Raw genomic sequence first — 8,015 nt, forward strand, 5'->3', positions numbered from 1 at the left:
TTTAATTCAAGAGCATGAATTTCCTCCTGCATTGTTTTAACCCATCGAGAGTCGGTTTGAGCTTCTTGAAAGTTTTTTGATTCAAGAGAATGAGAAACAAAAAGTATAAAGGATTGTGTATGAGATGGTAAATGAGAGTAAGAAACATGGTTAGATATAGGATACTGACCTGGAAGAGAAGTGGATTGGCAGGTATGAACAAAATCATTCAACCAAGATGGAGGTTTAGAAACTCTAGAAGACACCCTAGTAGAGACAGTACTAGGAACAGAAACAGGAGGAATAATGTCTGTAGCTATATATGCTGAAACATTAGGAAGATCTGCTGAACTAGAAGATAAATGAGCAACAGAAGATTCTGAAGAATGTTGTGATAGAATTGAATCTGAAGAAGAAGATGGACTAATTTGTGAAAGAAATGAAAGTTGTAAAAAATCAGAATCAGAATTGTAGGATTATGAGGGAAAAAGAATGATCAGAAGATGCAAACTTAAAAGGAAAGACATCTTCATGAAAAATAACATCCCGGTTAACAAAAAAGGTTTTTGATTCAAGATTAAAGAGAATGTAACCTTTTTGAGTAGCAGAATAACCAAAAAAGACAGAATGAATAGCTTTTGAAGAGAACTTGTCACTATAGTGTGGCTTAGTTGCATAACATAAACAACCAAATACTTTGAGATGAGATAGATTTGGGGGTTTTTGATAAAGCATTTCAAACGGTGTCTTCTATTGAATCACAGAAGATGGAAGTCTGTTGATGATGTAACAAACAGTAAGTACACACTCACCCCAAAACTTAAGAGGTACACTGTAACACCCCCAACCCGTACCCGACCCGGATATGAGTCCGAGGTGTCACATTAACTTTTCAAACTTTAACTCTTGACAAAATTCAAAGAAAATTTAAAACTTTCCTTAAAGTAAAAGCAGTTTAGTTACGTAATTTGACCACAATAACCAAAATCGATCAGAGCATATTTAACTCAATCAATTAGTACATGCCAACTATATTCAAAATAACAAAAATCATTTAACTCATCTATTTTCTGATCTGAAATATTGTAAGGGAGATGCTGACCTGTATTACTCTTCTTCTCTTCTCTTCTTGCTTCTGTACCCTACGTGTGAAACAATCACACGCTAAGTCGAAGACTTAGTGAGGCATAAAAACTTATAATGCACTTTATAACATATATCAATACATGCATGTTCTGTTCTATCATGTTATACCAAATTACATGATTTCCTCGTATCATATAAAATCATATCAGATTAATTACAGTAAATACATACATACACATAACTCATCATTAACAGTTCATCATGTAATCACATACTTTTATGCTTAGCCTTTTCAATCAAACACTACACACACACAACATCATATCATTTCTATGACATTTATCATATCACTAACATATATTTGTTTATATCTCTTGATTAGCCCATGTACATATGTGAGAACTATAGATATGTGAGTTTATGGAGGTTGTGCACTAATGCTGTCACCACAGCTCATATAAATGCACCGAAGTGCCACATAGAATTGCACCGTAGTGCCGCGTAGAATTGCACCGTAGTGCCATATAAAAATGTCCATAAGGACCACATATCATTCCTTAAGAATCATATACATATACTAGAGATCAAGTATGTGTCTCACCAGACTTCACACATGTTCCAAAGAATACATATATGTCCCGAAGGACCACATATCATTCCTTAAGAATCATATACATATGCCAAGGATCAAGTATGTGTCTCACCAGACTTCACACATATTCCAAAGAATACATATATGTCCCGAAGGACCACATATCATTCCTTAAGAATCATATACATATGCCAAGGATCAAGTATGTGTCTCACCAGACTTCACACATGTTCCAAAGAATACATATATGTCCCGAATGACCACATAGACCCTCGACTCTTGGCATGCCAACTATACCCCTAGCTCTCATGACACATAACATGGGCATTGTCATTTATATCATTTCACTTCACTTATTCATATCATTTCCTTTCTGTCACGTACCACATGTACGTGTAATCATTGATCTTACAATCACATATTTCATATAGTCACTTGGCTTATTTCATTTCACATTGGGCATGTCTCATAGCTATATCACATGCATATAATCATGTAACATATATAATAACCTATATCCATTTCATGTATCCATGCACATATCAAAATCATAAATCAAATAACATTGTATTATTACATACTTTGTTCCATAGCCATATATTTACATATCTTATACTTACCTAGTTTACTCTATTTCACACATAGTCACATAATCACGTAATTTACTTACGCATAGATCATTTTCATACCTAAATCATATAACACCCAATTCTTCCTCATAAAGTTATATATTATATTCATATAATATCATATTATCCTATAAGTAAATACTTATCTTATGGTTTGGTATCATCATTTATACTCAATTTCCTTCACTAATATATTATTCTCATATTACTCTATAGTCTAATCTTATTTAACTCATCACCTTTCTCATGTAGTCATATAAATCTATTATATTAATTCTTATAATTGATCATGTATACTATTAACATGTATGGTCACCTATCATATAACCTATTTCACATTCCCATGCAATCATATAGACCATTCATATTAATTCCTATACTTATCACAATACATGTATTCACACAATTATTTAACACATATTGTAATATATATCACATACCCAAATCAAACATATGCCTATGATCATAAATTAATGCATTCTAATATAGGAAATAGACTTGTCGCAAGTCTTATTTCCATTAAACATCATAAACTAACTTGTATGCACTCACCTGGCCTCACTAGTCCATTTCAATCTCTTATCTTCCCTTTTTATCGATCTTACTTGTCAATGATTCCGGAACTCGTTTAGGCTCTGAATCTATATAATTATACATTTTAAGACAATTATTAGATACCTACACCTTGTAATTTGATACTAGCAACTTAAACGAACTTATTAAACCAATATTTACAATTTTCTTTTAGGGGGAATCGGTTCCCTACTATGGGGGTATCGATTCCCTCATGACATTCTGGAATTTTTTGTTCGTTTGAAGGGGTATCGGTTCCCCTTGAATGGGTACCGATTCCCCTTGCCCAGAAATCATATTTTTGAGCTCGAAATTCACTTTATTTCAGCTTAAACCTTCATATTTTACTTCCTTTAATATTCCTAACTTCCATACACATTTAAACTCATTTCTATTCCATAATCACTTCTTTAAACCCAAATTTCCATCATTTACATGGCATTCAAGAATCACACTAAATTTTCAATGTATTCTAATTCCAATTCTAACTCTTCATACTTCTTAATTAGATTGATGACAAGTCAAATTCATCCATAAAACTTCAACAACCATACCATATCAAAATTTCATCTTAAAACTCATATTACTAATTCCTTCTTAATTCCTTTATCTTATTGTTTAAATCCCATATAAGCTTTCCTTAAGCTTATTTAATACCCAAAGAATCAAAACTAATTTATAAATTCAAGAATTAAGAAGCTGAAATTAAACTCACCCTTATGAAGTAAACCAACGGGAAGAAGAAAGAAGAAGAATAAAGCTTTCTAGATACTTCCTCACCCATAAGCTTCTCTCTTTAAATAAGAGATAAATATCTTTTACATAAAAAGACCATAATACCCTTTAAATTCTTCCATAATTACCATTTAATCCACTATCAAAATATTACACTTTAAATCCCTAAACTTTTCAATTTTTCATAAATTGATCACTAAATTCTGAAACTTTTCAATTTAGTCACTAATCTGGTATTACGGATGTTACATACACTAGATTGAAAACGTAAAGCACGGGTAACTTCTAGAATATGTCTATGTTTTCTTTCAACAACCCCATTTTGCTGAGGGGTGCCAACACAAGAACTTTGATGAACAAGTCCAAGAGAGGAAAAAAAATGAGAACACTCAGAGTTAAAAAATTCAGAACCATTGTCACTCCTAATTATTTTAACTGAAGCAGAGAACTGAGTTTTAACTAAAGAAAGAAATTGTTTAAGGGGTGAGATGGCATCATTATTATGCTTCAACAGATACAACCAAGTCATTCTAGAATGATCATCAACAATAGTTAAAAAGAAACGATGACCACTATATGTAGAAACCCTATATGTACCCCACAAATCAATATGAATAAGCTGAAATGGAATATATGACCTAGAAGTACTCACAGGGAAAGGCAACCTAGGTTGTTTAGCTAAAGGACAAATAGGACATTTGTGAACTAAATCTTGCTGAAATTTAACAGATTGCAGAAAACCTATTTTATTCATCTTAGAAAAGGCAGCATGCCCAATCTAGCATGCCAAATACAAGTATTTGATATGTAAGAAGCCATACAAGAAGCAGTAAAAGAAAGCTTATTCAAAGCAGAAGACAAACCAGAATCAAAAGAAGACTCAAAAAAATATAGGCCTCTAGATTCCCTACCAATCCCCTTCATCTTTCCAGTTGAGAGATCATGCAGAAGACAAAAGCCAGGATAAAAGGTGAGGCAACAACCAAGATCATGAGTAAGCAGAGACACTGAAAGTAAATTATGTTTAAATTATGGAACAAACAAGACATTTTCAAGTTTATAGTCTAGAGTAAGAAAATAGGAACCAAGGTGAGTAACAGGTACATGTTTACCATCAGGAAGATTTATGAAACGTGTGGAGGAATCACAAGGACTGGGACAATCCAAGCTCTTAAAATCATATAAAATATGGTATGTTGCCCCTGTGTCAATAATTCATTCAAGCGAAGCATTAGATTGCAAGTAATTGTTAGGAAGAATACCTGCAAGATTAACAGCAGAATCTGCAGAGGATGACTTGTTCAAGAGCTGCAGAATTTGATTATATTGCTCTTGAGTAAATACTGGAACAAAAGGAACATGAACAGAACGATTAGGCATAGAGTCAATAGAAACACTCGAATTTGCCTTAGTACTGGAAACCCCCTTCTTTTTTGTGAACTTGTAATTTGGAGGAAATCCGATCAATCGATAGCATTGATCATTCTTATGACCTTTAACTTTGTAGTAATCACATATTCCAGAAAACCGTTTGCGTTCAGAAGAAGCAGTAGAAATAAAAAACAAAGCTACCATATCATGCGCATCAACCACATATAAATGGGACCTTTGAGACTCTTCTTGAATCAGCATAGAATAGGCTTGATTCACTATTGGCAGAGGTTGCATGAGAAAAATCTGACTGCGAATCGCCGAATAGGAATCGTTTAAGCCCATCAAGAACTGAAATAGATTCTGCTGAACGAGATGTTTCATGTTCTGCTGGGAAACTTCACAATCACAGGCAGTGAAGGGAATCAAGGACTCGTACTCGTCCCATAGCATCTTCAAACGAGTGAAGAATCCAGAAACAAAGGATTCACCTTGACACATAGTGGCAATCTCGCGATGCAAAAAAAAGATACAAGAGCCATCTACCTTATCAAACCTTTCTTGTAGATCATTCCAAACAGAGGCCGCACTGGAAGCAAACACCAGCCCAGCCGATAAATCTTCGCTGACAGCATTCAGAATCCAAGACAAAACCACAGCATTGCATCAATCCCATTGCACATGTAAAGCATCGATGTAATCACTACGCTGACAAGAACCGTCAATAAACCCTAACTTGTTTTTGGCCAGCAATGCAATCTTTATCGAGCGACTCCATATGATGTAGTTATCTAATCCAACGAGAGGCTGAGAGACAAGAAGAAGCCCAGACATATCGGACGGATGGAGGTACAACAGATGAGTGAAATCGATCTCCTAGGCAGAAGGCATTTTGAGAGAAGAAAGAGGAAATGAAATTGGGAGAAAAAATGAAATAGATCGAGAGTGGGTAGAAAGAAAAGAGAATAACAAGAGCGTGCCCAAAAAAGAAAAAAGTAAAAGACGGAGGACCGAGATTAGGCTGATACCATGTTGAAAAAAATATCTCTGATTTTATATATTATCAAATGTATACAGAAAACATATATATAGTATTAACACTAAGATAACTGCTCCTAACTAATTTCTAACTAATCTCTAAAATCATAACAATATTCTTCAACTAATTTCCTATGCTCAACAATTGTTAATTTTAATTATTGTTACATAAATTGCATTGATTGTAATTCCATTTATATGTTGTATTTATTTTTGCAAAAATATATTTACAAATATACATTTAACCACTTTAGCAAAAATACATTTAATTTGAAGGTATGATTTTTAGTATAAAACCGAGATATTAGTTAAAATTTCATCAATTTATAAATTAATTTTTTAAAAAATATATAGATTGAATTAATTTTGCATACAAATATATTATTATTTTTATTCGACCAATCAAACTCCAGCCCAATCAATATTTTATTCAATGGTTTGGATACGTCAAACGACTAATACCATGAAGTGAAAGATTAATCATTTGTACATGCACGAGTTATTTTCATTAATAAATGTAAAACATACACAAAAAGATTACGATTTGACAAGCAACAAATGCGTAATTTGACTAAAGATATACAGTTTAAGAAATATAATTCTTATCAACAATCAGTTGATTTAGTGAATAAGACACTAAGTTCTTTAAGTAAGGTCAGGGGTTCGAATCCTAGCGTTTGTGAATGTAGCAAACTGGGTTGGAAGGGTTCATCGTCTCTGTAGTACCCAATCTGAACTAATCGGTCAATAGATCAAATACCAATGATTAATTTAAATATATATATATATATAAGCCTCATTCAACCAACATCTTTTTCCTAAATGTGTATAGTACTTTTTTAATATAAAATATTATATGTATTATATAATACATAAATGCTAGTGGTTTAAGACTTTAAGGGTAATTTTACTCTTATAGTCTATCAAAATTTTAAAAAATTATAATTTTTTTTAAAAACCGATAATTTAATTGATTATATAAAAAATTTGAGATTTTACTTAATTTTTTAAAATTTTAAAAATCTCAAAAATATGAATATTACAATATTACTAAAATTAAAATGCTATTAAAACTTCCAAATGCTAAATTAAAAAAATAAAAATAGAGAAGTTATAGAGAAATAAATTATTAAAAGTAAATTTTAAAATATTAAAAAATAAACATTTTTATATTAAAAAAAATCTCTGATGATCCCTTGTTAAACTGAGTCACTTGAAAATATATTTAAAGAATAGTAGTAAACTTAAGTTCTTGAGCATCAAAGATTTTTCCGTCGAAAGTGTTTAAATATTTTTTAAGTTTTGATTTTTTTGATAATTTTTAATCTACCATATCATTATGATATTTTGAAAATTTTGATATAATTTCACAAAATGTCCCCCAAAATATAGACCTATCTGAATTGGTCGTTAAATTTTAAAATATTTTGTACCAGTCTTCAAATTATGAAAATATTCTAAACTAGTCCTTAAACTTTAAAACATTTTGTACCAGACATCAAACTACCAATATCGTTCCATTTTGATCCTTTCGTTAACGTGCCATTGACTCTACGTGTTAAAACGATTTAATCTATTCTTGAACGTCCTAAGAATTAAACTTGTGATCTTCTAAAAAAATTGCAGTACTTTAAAAAACTTATTAATTTTTTAGGTCACATTTGGTTTTGAGGATGTTAATGGAATGGTCAAAGTAGAATGATACTGATAGTTTAAGGATTGATAAATAACATTTTAAAGTTTAGCGACCAATATAGAACGAGAGCATAGCTTTGAAGACCTCATGTATAATTAACTCTTTATTTTTCAAAAATTTTAAATTTGTTTTTATTTTTAATATCTTAACAATTTAAACTTTTAATAATTTCTTAATTTTATTTTTTTCTTAAAGATTAAATATTATCTCGAATTTTCTAAAGCAAACTACTTAAGCCTTCTAACTTTATAAGAAAATCTACTAAACCCCTATGCAAAACCATCAATCACATGAGGACCACAACGTCAACATTCTG

The sequence above is a fragment of the Hibiscus syriacus genome, unplaced genomic scaffold (assembly GCF_006381635.1).
Source record: "Hibiscus syriacus cultivar Baekdansim isolate YM2019G1 unplaced genomic scaffold, ASM638163v2 tig00110858_pilon, whole genome shotgun sequence".
Taxonomy (NCBI): domain Eukaryota; kingdom Viridiplantae; phylum Streptophyta; class Magnoliopsida; order Malvales; family Malvaceae; genus Hibiscus; species Hibiscus syriacus.